The sequence below is a fragment of the Chelonia mydas genome, chromosome 8 (genome assembly GCF_015237465.2).
Source record: "Chelonia mydas isolate rCheMyd1 chromosome 8, rCheMyd1.pri.v2, whole genome shotgun sequence".
Lineage (NCBI taxonomy): Eukaryota > Metazoa > Chordata > Testudines > Cheloniidae > Chelonia > Chelonia mydas.
In genome coordinates, this window is record NC_057854.1 from 72,124,384 (window position 1) to 72,139,109 (window position 14,726).

Here is a 14,726-nt window from a genome sequence, read left to right on the forward strand (position 1 = left end):
CATCCAAAACATTGCAGGTGCATTGACACTTGGTCATGCAGTATTTTTTTTTAAACTCTACAAGATTTGTCTACCTGCTTAACTTCAGGATGCTACTAAAGTATTCTGTGAAAAATCTGTTTTCTTTCCCATTGTTTCACTGAAGTAATCTAGGTTCTATGACTCTACATCAGAAGCTATAGAAATGTAATGAGAGCAGACTCAGCACCCCTACCTTGCTGTGCTGATGTAGGTGCTCAAGGCCCTATCCACAAAGGGACTTAGACGGGGCAGTACTCAGTGTTGCAACACCTAATTTTCAGGTGCCTAGAAAATTAATGAAACAACAATGGGGCCCACAAAGCCTGAGTTAGGCACGTAGGCTCCCTACACATTGCATGCGGAGAGATAGGCGCCTAATAATGTGATCCACCAAAGCCAGCATGCTAGGTGAGGAGCCACCTAAGCTAGCCAATGGGAGCTGCAAATGAAAGGGGTATGTACTAAGTTCTGCCCCCTCATAGAAGTTAGGTGCCTAAATCCAGGCTGCAGGGAGCACCTATATCTGCTTGTGATCCAGAGCTGGGAACCCTTCTCTTGGATTCAGGTGGCTTAGGTGCCTAAGCTCTTTCTTGCAAGAATGAGTTAGGCACCTGCCTAACTATACACAAAGGGGATGGAGGAGAAAGTGGTGGTGGCTATTACACTTTGGATAAATACTTAAATAGTCATTAGGCCAGAGAGAGACTTACTCTATACTTTAGCCTGGTGGTTAAGGCACCTACCTGGGAGGTGGGAGACCCTGGTTCAACTCTTTTCTCCCCATCAGGCAGAGGGGGCAATTGAATTCAGGTCTTCCATATCGAAGGCAAGTGCTCTAATAACTACTGGGTTAAAAGTTATAAGGGGTTACTACCTCCTTCTTGATTCTGAATGGGCCCAATCCAGTAGGTATGTGCAGAGTACACCTATTGTATGGGCCCCACAGGACTATCTTCCCCTGGTTTGTAGATTGTGCTGGGGCATAGGCATGAGATAGACACCTAGAGTGAGGCAGCAATGCCCATGCCCAGAGGGAGAAACTTAGGGAACTCTTAATTCCCCAAATCAGGGAGACCTGTGGCTGTTGGCTTTGTAAGTCACAAAGGTTAGTTGCTCTGTTAGCCACCAGGCCTGTTTTTATTTAACTCTTTGTGTGTGTCACAACATTTGATCTGATTCATGGTTTGTGAGACTGACTGATTAGTTTCCAATTAAATTAATAGAAGTTGTATTTTCCCAGGCTGTTTCTGAATGCTTTGGGAACAGGAGGAGCCAAAGCTAAAACCCTGATCAGTCTCCGGGCAAACATTCAGGTGGTTTGTAATGCAAACACAGGTCCATGTCTGAATTTTGAAATTGACCCCTATCTATGTGGTAGGTTAAACTAAACTCCTGGACACAGTCACCTGCAAAACATATGGTGTTTGACATATGGATTGCAACCTCATTGCCCAGGCCCTTTTCTAGGGAAAACCAACTTTGATCTAGTAACAGCTAATGAAAGCTTGACCAGAGATATAGCTTTTGCTACCAGGTGCTACAATCTTGAATAAAGGGTGTTTTACTTTCTAACCATAACTCCTGCTCAATGGAAATAATTTTAATTAAAAATGTCTTACAAACGGTGTGCTAAATAATGCAGTTATCAGTCAACAATTCTTATTTTCATCAATTTGTAGTTTTCCAAATATATATAGTCCATTTATTGTCTGCCGTTTTCATAATTTGTAAAAAGTTTTATAGTCTTTAAACCACGATTTGAGGACTTCAGTAGCTCAGACATAGGTTAGGGGTTTGTTACGGGAGGAGTTGGGTGAGATTTTGTGGCCTGCGTTGTGCAGGAGGTCAGACCACACCAGGGGTCGGCAACCTATGGCACGCATGACAAAGACGGCACGCGAGCTGATTTTTAATGGCATGCTGCTGCCTGCTGGGTCCCAGCCACTAGCCCCGCTGGACCCTGGCAGGCAGCAGCGTGCCATTAAAAATCCTGCCTGCCCCGGCCCGCTCTTCTCTGCCCCCCCACACCCCCCAGTGGGGGCAGGGTGAAGAAGCTTGGTCCTGGAAGCTGCTGCTGCAGGGCAGGCAAGCTCCCCCCTCCCCCCGCCTCTTCCCCCAGCGTGCTGGGTTCCTGCCCCTCCTCCTCTCCCTCTCTGCCACCCATCAGCTGATGGCCCTTGCAAGGAGGGGGAGAAGCAGAGCCGCAGGGCGCTCACTGCTCCAGGGAAGAAGTGGAGACAGGGTCTTGGGGAAGGGGGGTGGAATCAGGGCATATCCCCTCCAGCCCCTGCCACGAGCTGCTCTGGGCAGGGAGCACCCCCATAACCCCAGCCCACACCCCCAGCCCTCTGCCCTGACCCCTCCACCCGCACACACCCCAGCCTCCTGCCCTGACCACTGCACCCCCCACAACCCCAGCCCTGACTCCAGCACCCCCACACATATCCAGCCCCCCCACATCCCATGCCCTGACTCCTACACCCCCTCACATGCCCCCAGACCTCTGCCCTGACTTCTGCACCCCCCACACATACCCAGCCCCCCCACACCCCATGCCCTGACTCTTGCACCCATCACATTCCCATCCCCACCCTGAGCACCAAATGGGAGCTGCTCAGGTAAGCACTCCTCACCCAAACCTCCTGCCCCAACCCTGAGCCCCCTCCCTCATTCTAGCTCCTGGCCAGACCCTACACCCCATTCCCCAGCCTGCTCCTTCACCCCCAGCCCTGTGCTCAGTGCACTCCCACCCTCAGTTCAGTGCAGAGAGAGAGGAAGAGAACGGGCTAGAACCAGGGAGAGGGTAGGTACCCACTCTATGTGGGCAGGGCTGGGATCCCAGACTGGCAGCGGGCTGAGCGGGGCCGGCAGCTGGGACCCTGGCTGGCAGGGGCCGGCGAACGGAACCCCAGACCGGCAGCGGGCTGAACCACTCAGCCCACTGCCGGTCTGGGGTCCTGGCCGCAGGCCCCGATCAACCTGCTGCCAGCCTAGGTGAACGGAACCCCAGGCTGGCCATGGGCTGAGCGGGCTGGTGGCGTAAGATCAGCATTTTTAATTTAATTTTAAATGAAGCTTCTTAAACATTTTGAAAACCTTGTTTACTTTACATACGGCAATAGTTTAGTCATATAATATATAGACTTATAGCGAGAGACCTTCTAAAAAACATTAAAATGTATTACTGGCACGTGAAACCTTATATTAAAGTGAATAAATGAAGACTCGGCACACCACTTCTGAAAGGTTGCTGACCCCTGGACTAGACGATCATAATGGTCCCTTCTGACCTTAAAGTCTATGATTCTATGATACTGGAGAAGACAACAAACAACAACATGCTGAGATTCTAAAATGTAACAGCTTGCTAATTGATAATCCAAACCTCATTACCCTATACCTGTACTTCATCATGATGAAAAATTGTTATATTTCTAAGCAATGAATTAGACCACCACTAGGTGGCATAGAATAAAATTACACATCATCTGTTACTAAACTGATAACACAATAAATGATTTCTCTGATTGAGTTTAAAATTCTGGGAAATATTATAGTTAAAATTTTTCATTTAGTTACCTGCAAATACAAATGTGAGGTCTCATTCTGCAAGTACTTACTGCCAAGTAGAGTATTTGCTACCATGATTTAAGTCAAGTAAGCACTATGTTCTGTAGTGTTTACCAGAGCAGGCCCTAAATTACTGATTTGGGAGTCTTTCCATTGACTTCAGTTAGCTTTGAATTAGGCACTTATTGAAAAATCATTGTTCCATTGCTATTCTCCTTTCTTCACCTAAAAAATGTAACATACTTCAGGAATGTTGCTCAAAAAAAAAAAATAAATAAAAAAGGTCATGCCTGCTATGAAATCTAAAATTGGAACCTGAGGAAGAAAGGCAAAATAAAACATACATAGCTATATCAGACACAGGATATTAGTAACCTTTGTGTCAAGATAAGTCACAAATTGTTATTAACTTTCTCCTTGATAATTTTCTGTGAGGAAATACATTTTTAAAATATTAGCAGCCTCTTAAATGCACACTCGTTAACATTACCTTGTGAACTTTTATTAAAAATTTATTATTCAAAGAGAAGCTAATCTTTTTCCAGGTTTTACTGCTTATTTTGAAAGAGGGAGAGTGCAAGACTATAGACAAGCAATTGTATTTCCTTTAGTCATATTTAATTTGTCCGTCTAGAAAAAATACAAGAAAGACAAAATTCCTTTTGCAAAATCCCTTAGCCTAGAAGGGTGGCCGGTACGTCCCTCGGCCCGTGCTGCTTCCCACAGCCCCCATTGGCCTGCAGTGGCAAAATTCAGGAAAGCAGTGGGGGATACTGTGCTGTAGAGGTTTATTTTTTCTTTCCTGTTTCTACATAGGCAAAGGCAAATTCACTCATGAGGTAGCCCTCTTCACCATGCAAACCACTGGGACACCATTTGGACCTAAGACACTGTTGGAATACATCCATTTTACTGAAAGTGATTTAGCTTTATAATTGACTCACTTCAAGCCCTTTGTAACATTCTAAGGAAGTTAGTGTCTCAGGGTTACTGCTCTCTGCCTTAGATGTCATGTTAATTACAACTCTAGACAATTAGAGTGATCCTGTAGCATTGCAAACTGTCAGATTTAGAGTATATGAAATATCTTTAATGATAAATTACACTTATGGCACCAGGAAAAAAGTGCTTTAATTTTAAGCTTTCCAAATGTTAAGAATATCAATATCCATCTCAAGTCCAGAGAAATAGGCTGATGCTCTGTTTGCTATTTCTGCCTGGCCATACCAACGGAGGTGGAAGTGAATTGTTCACAGCATCATGGAAACTGACCCACAAATACAGTGAAGGTTGGGAATTTCATTAGGTTCCCAGTAGGCCACTTTGCTCTGTAAATTATATAAAAAGAGGGGGGAATGGAAGAAGCCCTTTAGAACAAGGGCGATATGGGAAAGTGATTTGGGACAAGGACAAATCAGGCAGCCAGCTAGTAAGAGCAACATTGGTATGATCTAACCTCTATAACAATATACCTGTGGATACACACTCACATCTGGATGTGTGAAAGGGACTGAGGCTTTCTAGTCCATTAATTGGATGGAAATCATAGCAACCAGCATTTGTACCAATACTGTGTTCACTTCAAAGGAATCTGCCTGAACTGAGCAAGCTTTAAACAAAATGGCTGGCAGGTGATTACTGAGTAACAGAACAAATTAATCTTATCGAAGATGGGGGAAGCCCTTTGTCCAAACATAAGAACTTTCATAAGTAATTTCCTTCTCTTAAGAGCAATTCATTTTAATCAAGTGGGTTTAACTAATTTATGTGTATCTATGAAATGTAGCTATGTTGAATCCAAAGAGTTAGGTTGGAGTTCTGACTTTGGACTGGTGCACTAGTTAGAATCACTGAAATTTGTCTGCCTACAATTTTGTGGTTACAGATTGCCCCCAGAAGGTGTCAGTGTAATGCAGGTTCATCAGTCATATTATGAAAAGAAAAGGAGGACTTGTGGCACCGTAGAGACTAACAAATTTATTAGAGCATAAGCTTTCGTGAGCTGCTCATTTCATCGGATGTCATATTATGTAATTACAGTGATATCAGCACTAAGGACTAAGCACTAACTCCCTTCAAAGTGGTTGCTTAAATATCACCAAGTGGTTTTAAGTACAGTTTTGCTTGATTTTTAGTTATAGGACAACCGTGCAACTGATTTTTGCTGATTCCTTTGGTGGCTGCTTAGGACCGTTTTCCCTGTATTTATCACATCCCATAGCATGAAGGAATGCATCTAGACTTTGTTTCCTCCATGTGGGGCTTTGGAAGCATGTAAATTACATTTTCACAAAGTGTTTGTTTAAAAAATAAAAGCCCTGGCAACATATAGTGATGTTTTGGTGGCAGCTTGTCTTTTTTCTTTCCTTTCTTACTATAAATACTCAAATTGATAAACTGAGAAGACCTATTGAGTTAGATCACCTCGTCCATTCAGGATTCCCCAACCTGTTGATTGCAACCCCCAGGGAGGGTGTCAAGGGGGCTTAGGTGGCTGCGGATGGGCAGACCCTTACTGTGGGGGCATGCAATAGAATCAAGAGGGGAAATAGGAGGGCAGTCTCAGGAGAGCTGTATTGTTGCAGCAACAATGGGGACTTCCTCCCTGTGGGCTGCACCCAGGCAGGAGGAACAAAGTGCCTGGACGCAAATGGGGGAGGAAGAGAAAACACAGACCAGCCCTCCCCCAATCCAGGAGTGTAAAGGCAGAGTTTTGAGGGAGAGAGAGAATATCTGGATGGGCTGGAGCAGATGGGACCCTGGGAGGGGAAAACAGGTGGGGAGCGGAGAGGATCTTCTATGGCTGAGGCACAGAATTAATTTCTTTTGTGTGGGAGAGGCACACACTATCAGCTGGCACAGTACAGCTCTTCCCATCTCCCTTCCCCCTCCACCCCCCAAGTCCCACACCTTTTGTGATCTATGACCCACAAAACAGACGTAAAATTGTCCTTTGAAAATTTCATAGGTTTCAAGATGATTTTTTTGGCTCTCTTGTGGATGTAGATGGGAAAAAAAGTTTAGAGGCACAGACCTAGTCACCTCCTGCCAGCACAGCACAGATCCTCAGCCTAGGGACTATACTAGTTACTAACCTAATAACAGATACTATATATATTAGGTTAACTAAGAAAATATATGTGCTGTTTGCAGATGGGCAGGCTGCATCTACAGGGTATCTGTAGTACTTGTACAGACAGATATGATTTCCAACAAGCAGCACATTAAATTGTGCCAAGTGGCAATAGCTCCTTTATGATGAGGAATGAGGACATGTTTTGTAATAACCTATGGAAAATTTTAAAATAGTATAGAATGGATGTATGTCTAAATAACTATGTACAACTTGGCACAACTATAGACTATATAATATGGTGCAGGTTATTATAAAACATGTCCTCACTCCTCATTCTACGGGAACTATTGCCACTTGGCACAACTTAACCTGCTACCTGTTCTACCCCAGAAGGGTTCCATTTAGGTATTATATTGAATAAATATATAGAAATACCTAACTGGAATCCTTCTGGAGTAGAGAAATGGATAGTAAATCATCTGATGCATTGAGTTTCCCTTTGTAAATGCCTGACTTTTATTTGATTGGCAGAACTGTATGAATTGTGAAGATGTTTTGTGCTACTGTCCCTGTTGGAATAGACATCAATAACATTTGAATTTGTACACTAACTTTTATTATGCTTTTGTCCTGGTTTATCTTTCCACTGGCTCAACTGCATAGTTGGTACGAGTTTAAGAAAAATATTAAGTTAAAATACTATAACTTTCTCTCCTGATATCCCAGTGAGGTGCAATTTCAAGTAATATAGTAACTACAAAATATCACTGCTACCAATCCCTTTTCTCTTTTGGAAGAGGAAATTATGCACATTCAGAAATACAAAATAAATTTATCTGAATGTGTGTCCAATCCTACAAGGTGCTGAACACCTAATATGGGGCAAAGCCAGTAAGAGATATAGGTACTCAGCACCTTAAGGGCCTAATCCAAAGCCCACTGGAGTCAATGGGAATCTTTCTACTGGACTTCAGTCGGCTTTGGACCAGTCCCTAAAGGAGGTATTTAGCAACTTGCAGGATTGGGCCCTTATGAAAATGTGAAGCACATTATCAGTCAGCTTTTTCAAAGGTTACTCATAGCTTTGATACTTCAGATGTTTATTGATAAGGTATAGAAAAACACACCTCTTCTAATTTTATCTCTGACTTCTACCAAAGAGTTAATTATGAATTAGGGCCTGATCTTGCAAACCCTTAGTCACGTGAGAGGTCCTTAGACAAATTATCCCATTGAAGTCAATGAAACTACTTACATTAGAGCTTGCAGCATCAGGCCCTCAGTTTGGAATTGGTACATTCTTTTTGACTGGGTATAGAGATGTGGTTCTTTGTTTGTGAACATCATTGCCTGGCAAAAGTGAATTTGCCCTATGTCTTTGCATTGTTTCATACTGAACTGGTGTTGGACAATGTATTGATGAGCAACGTATACCTGCCTACGTAGATAGACCTGTTGTGCTGAGTCGCATATTGGTCTGAATGAGAATGTAAGTCCTCTGGGTGTAGGAACCTGGCCTTTTTGCATGGTCTTTAAAGTACTGTGGTTTATGGTGCTAGCTAACAAAATTTTCTTTAAGTAGATGAAAGTGCAGTTTAGATCATAAGGGGCCTGTGTCTGCTCTCACTTATGCTGGTTTTACACGAGGGTAACTCCACTGATTTTAATTAAGTTACTCCAGATTTACACTGCGTAAGTGACAGACGAATGAAACCCAAATTGTTTTCCTCATATTTGAAAATCCCATCTCATCAAATAAATGGAGATAGGAAAACCTTGTGCAAGGTGTTCCTTTTATGTTTTATAGATTTTATTATATCAGCATTCCAAGTCAAACTACAGTGTGAGTTTGAGCCTACAACACTTACTAATGAGTGCAGTACATCATTGCAGGATACAGCTTTTAGTTTGTGATTTTGGTTTCTGTATCGCTTATGCAAATGAATGTAAAATACAAGAAGTAGATCTAAAATCTCACTGAAGTGGAGGTTAGAGGAAATAACCAGCATGAAATTAGTGCTTGAAACTTGAACGTCTTATATGACATCCTACTGAATCACTATGTTATTAGCGGAAGGAAATGTGACATTATATTTGTTCAGTGGTAGCATGTTCCCTTTACAAAGAAGTGGCAAGTTGCTTTAAAAATAGTGATGAATCAAGACGTCTGATCTACATTTACAAAGTGGTTACTCAGTATGAACTGGTTCATGGCCAATAGATCATCCATTTCAGCTGTTCTCAAACTGTGGGTTGGGACCCCAAAGTGGGTCACAACCCTGTTTTAATGGGGTCGCCAGGCTGTTCCAAAGCTGAAGCCCGAGCCCCACCATGCAGGTCCAAAGCTGAAGCCTGAGCCCCTGCCCTGGGCTGACCCAAAGCCCAAGGGTGTCAGCCCAGGGTGGTAGGGCTCAGGTTACAGGCCTCCTGCCTGAAACTGAAGCCCTTGGGCTTTGGCTTTGCTCCTGCCCAGGGTGGTGGGGCTCAGGCTTTGCCCCCCACCCCCCCGCCCCACCTGGGGCAGTGGGGCTCAAGACGGCTCAGGCTTCAGTCCCGTCTCCTGGGGTCATGTAGTAATTTTTGTTGTCAGAAGAGGGTTATGGTGCAATTAAATTTGAGAACCCCTGATCTATTTATCTGACTTGTTACCTAATCTACTATGGATTTACCTTGCCAACCATTCTATAGAAGTGTTTTTTATAAAACAGGCAGGACGTCTCATAAATTATGCTGCCCCGTCTTTAAAACAAAAGAGGAGATACTGTCTTTCTCCTTAATCACTCACAAGATTTGTGAAAGGAAAAGGAATGTAACTGTGGAATTAACAGAATGGCAGTGGGGCAGAGTGTGAGGGAATGAGTTATTTTTTAAAATGTTAATTCTGTTTGTTCAGAATTCTGCTGAATCAGTGCAAAGGCCCAAAACTACAAGCTCTCACTCACATTAGTAGTTCTATCCACAGGAGACTTCAATGTGTCTCCTCACATGAGCAAGGACTTGCAGGGTGGGACTCTAATATCTGATATGTCCCCTGTCAGAAAACTATGGATCACTCCTGCAAGCTCTTACTCACGTGTGTTGTTACTCAGAGAGGTACTCTCATTATAGTAGTCCCAGCTCTTAAGGATAAGGGCTACTCTGACCTTATGTGCTACTCTTGCAGAGGGATAGGCTCTAGGATCTAATAGGTCTTTTCTATATCTTAACTAATATGATCCCTATTGTCAAATAATATTGTCAGCACTGCTACATTTAAACGTCATGCACCTAATGGTGAAAGTTGCTTATCCTCAATTATATGTATCAGGTTCAGCTGGTTATTGCCACTGGGTGGTAGAAGTTTCACTTTAGTGGCCACATGAGTTCTGACTTAATGGTTCTGTTCAGTTGTCCAGGTGTACTCAAATGCTAACAAAGTATTTGTAAGAATGTCACTCATGTAATTTCAAATATAACTTCTATATAGCTTTCAATGTCTGTTTAAAGATCAGTTGAAACATGAATACAACACATTTTAAGAGTGAAAGAAAAAATCAGATTTCCTATTATAGAAGTAAAATTAAAATTTACTATTTTTATGGTTTTGTCACTAAAATGGTTTTATTTTTAATCTTAGATTTAGGAACTATATTTCTCAGAAGCAAATTTTCAAATGATAACACTACTACTGCAATAATAATTCACTTGTGAATATTGTGGTCATTATGCTTATTACTGAATCATGCTTTGGCTTATCTCAAAAAAACTGAAAGCTTCATGTTCATTCATATCGATATTTTTTTGTATTTATAAGTAATTTTATTTAACACTTTTGTGGTATTATGTAAAATGAGGATAATGATACTTATCCCTTTTGAAATACAACTTAAATCTAGAGAAGAAAAGATGTGTACATAAGATCTAAGAATTATTATTTGATTTATTATTATCAGTTGCACAAATGTCCATGTGTTTTGTATATCGGGTCATTACTATTATGATTAAACAATGGAACAGTGTAAGCAGCCCTGTTCTAGTATCACTGAAATTACTGGCTAACTACTAGACTATGTTAATGTTCATGCAACAAAAGGAAAATATAATTCTACTAGATAAAAGAAAATATTCTCTTTTTTCTAAGAAGCAGTTGTGTTGCACAAAACTTTATTAGTTGCAGTGTGTAAAAGTAAAGGAACGACACTATTACATATGATACAAAAAATGTGGAGAGTAAAAATATCTATATCTTTCAGTTGTGTGGCTGCTGAGGAAACACCAGTCTGTAGCAATCATTGCATGTTTGATAAAGGAAAGATGTATTTTTGGAAAACAGGATATTGCTTTTCTTTCTAATGACTAAAAAGCATAAGCGTGGTGTGCAGTAACAGTTTTGCAAGGCAATTTTTGCAGTAAAATAAAATTCAGTTCCTGTTCACGTAATTGCAGTTGCTTACTGTTGTGCAAAATGTAACACGAACTGCTTAGGAAAGTTTATAAGACCCAGAGATATACATATGACTGGGAATTCCCTTGATCCTTCCTGGTGACTACCAGATATGGATGTATTGGATCAGAGATAAGGAATTAGCAACCATGGACCAAACTATGCAAACCTTGTGATTTAGTCTTTCCTTATCCAGTGAGCCTATCAAACACATTACTGTACAGATTGTTATATTAACATAACATGCCATATAGCCAGAAGTAATCAAGTGTTCTCGCAAACTTTGGCTGATAAAATGACATGCCTCAGCAAACAGTGAGCTGAAATCCAGCTTTGGTATATGAACACAGCTATGCTAGAAAAACCAGTCAGGTAAGAGCAGACTACAGTTCGAATCCATTTCTGGCTTCCCTCTGAACCCATAGACATGTCACTCTGCAGGTTATTAGTGGCTTTGGCTTGTAGTGCTGGAAGTGTCATTCCAAGGCAGACTCACAGTCATGGAGCATACTAGTAATTTGCATCTTTCACTGCATATACACCCTGATCTGTCTGCAGTCCCATAAATTCTCATTTGCTCAGCCTATTACTGCAGGAATGAATTGCATAAAGCAGTAGGGCTGTGTATGGAGCCATGAGAATCTGAGCCTTAGATTCTATCTCAGCTCTGTCATTGACTTACTAGCTGGTGGCCCCAGACTAGTCACTTCACCATTTTGAACTTCTGTATCTCCATCTGCAAAATGGGTGTCAAAAGCTCATCCATTCTTGTACAGTTCTTTAAGATCTTTGGATGAAAAATGCTATACTAAAGCTGAGAATTGTTTTTATTATGTTAATCTGTGCAGGCTCTATCATGGAGTCAGATAATTATAGCAAACAATATGCAGAAAGAACATACCCATAAGTAAATTATATTCTAGGTATATCTTGAACGAATGCTGTAAAAGTTCTTAAGTTACCAACCAGTATGTGTTGTGACAAAGTTCCTCCTCTGCCTTGGTGGGTCCTGCGCTTTTTGGCGGATTTGCTCGCCTCAGAGGTTCACGGCAGCCCTCAGTTTGGCCGCTTCTGCTAGAGGCTCAAACCTGCCATTCACTCAGCTAACCTCATCACTGGCCAGCATGGGGGGAAATGGAGAACAATCTCCACAGTCTCTGTTGTCCCACCTTGCCAGATCCCTTTCCAAATTAGACCTTCCCTTCTGGTGTTGCTCACAGAGCAGGTCAACGCCTCCTGTGTCTGATCAGGAGTTGAGGGGATGGGGGGAAACCAGGCCCGCCCTCTACACCAGGTTCCAGTCCAGGGCCCTGTGGATAGCAGCTGTCTACATTTCCTGTATCAGCTGCATGACAGCTACAGCTACAACGCCCTGGGCTACTTCCCCATGGCCTCCCCCGAGCACCTTCTTTATCCTCACCGCAGGATCTTCCTCCTGAGGCCTGATCACACCTGTACTCCTCAGTCCTCCAGCAGGACACCTTCTCACTCCTTGCACACACTCCACTAACTGATGGGAGGTCCTTTTTAAACTAGGTATCCTGATCAGTCTGCCTGCCATAATTGATTCTAGTATGTTCTTAATTGGCTCCAGTTGTTTTAATTAGCTTGCCTGTCTTAACTGGTTCTAGCAAGTTCCTGATTGCTCTAGTGCAGCCCCTGCTCTGGTCACTCAGGGAACAGAGAACTATTCATCCAATGGCCAGTATATTTGCCTTCTACCAGACTCCTGTAAGCCCACTGCTCGGGTTTTCCTAGACTGGGTCCTGCGACAGGGCACACACCCCCAGCCTCACCCCAGGCCCTCCGGACCTTTTCATCAGGCCCCTGCCCCATGGACCTACTAGGCCGTCCCACCCCTTTACCGCGAGCTGGCTGCACGACTTGCAGCTAGTTCGGTTCCAGACCGCGCCAAGAAAGCATCTGTACATGCTCACGCTCCACACTCTTCACGTCCTCACCCTCGCGTCCCTCCTTGACATGAAGTGGCAGGACCTCTTGCCACTTCTGGAGGGTGAGGAGCCCTGGTGGGCCAGCCTATATTCCACCCTGGTCCCGAGGCCCTCCGGGGACATCAGCTGGCGGCTCCTTCACAGAGCCGTGAGCACGGGCGTGTACTTGATGCGGTTCACTCCCCTCCCAGACACATGCCCCTTCTGCAGAGTGAGGGAGACCCTGGCGCACATAGGGAGTGCGCCAGGTTGCAGCCCCTATTCCGGCTCCTCCTAGATATTTTATTACGGTTTTGGTTGCACTTTTCCCCTCACCTGTTCATCTATGCACTCCCTATCCGTGGCCCCACAAAGTCGCGGGACCTCCTTGTCAATCTCCTCCTAGCCCTGGCCAAAATGGCCATCTACAAAACCAGGGAGAGGAGGTTGGCCGATGGGGTTTCCTGCGACTGTGGAGCCTATTTCCATTCCTTGGTCCGTTCACACATCCGGGCAGAGTTCCTCTGGGCGGTGTCCACTGGCTCCCTTGACACCTTCAAGGAGCAGTGGGCGCTGTCCGGGGTTCTCTGCTCAGTGTCCCCTCAGGTTCCTTTCGTTTAGCTCGGTGACCTCACTCCTGTTCCTGTTATCTCATTAGTTGTCCCCCGCACTTATTTGGAATCCTGGACCTGTGGATCCCCCCCTGAGGCTGCAGGGCGGTCCTTTAGCCCACCTACTTCCTGGATACCAACAGGACCAGACTCCTGTACCCCAGTGGTCTGGGTCTGTCACAGTGTGCATATTATTTTGTCTTTCTACCAGATTCAAAATGAAGTTAACCAAAACTATTTTTTTTTTTGTGCCAGAAGAATACGTATCTTTCTCAAAAGGATTTTCATTTGAAATATGCTTTCCCCTAGGAATCAGCTATAAAGCAGAGAAGCTTCCATTTCATGTACTGGTGCCCACGGATGAAGTGTGAAAGAAGACAATTTCCTGTTTTGTTTTATTGTCCAACAGTAGAAAAACCCCACAGTGATGCATGTCAGTTTTTCCCGGAATAATGCAATTTCCACTCTCACAAAAACTCAGTCTCAGGGATGCAAGCAGTGTATTTGCACTTGATGATCTGTAGCAGATCTGGTTGCAATCCCCAAAGGGGCACTAACACTCACAGCCTGCATTATTTTTGACTAAAGTTATACAATTGTGTGTGAAGTACTGTGGTGGCAGGGTCCAAAGTAAACGTTAAGTCAACAGCTGTGTAACTATGTGTATCATGTGTGGGATGTTAACTGGCAGAAGTTCAGGTTTGTGGGATGTGGCTTAACTTATTTTTATCTGTGTTGATACTCTGGACTTTATGCTTCAGCTTTTCTTATTGTGGCATGCTCAGAATCTCTGGTTAAAGTAATAAAAGGCATGTGAACATTTACTCTCCAAATAAACTGACAGTGGACAAACCGTCTTTGTTTCTTTATGTTACAGTTTGTATGATGTTATGTTAATATATTTTGCACATTAATACATTACTAGTCTGTTCTATTGCTGCATGTTTTTAACTCTTATATGGTAGATCCTACATGCTCTCATGTTCCAAAGGTATTATCTGTGTTTAAGGTAGTCTGAAGGAAATGTTGGGTCTGCCATTCCCTGACAATGCTGTCTGTCACAAATCTTCACAGTTTAAAAGCTCTACATGTAA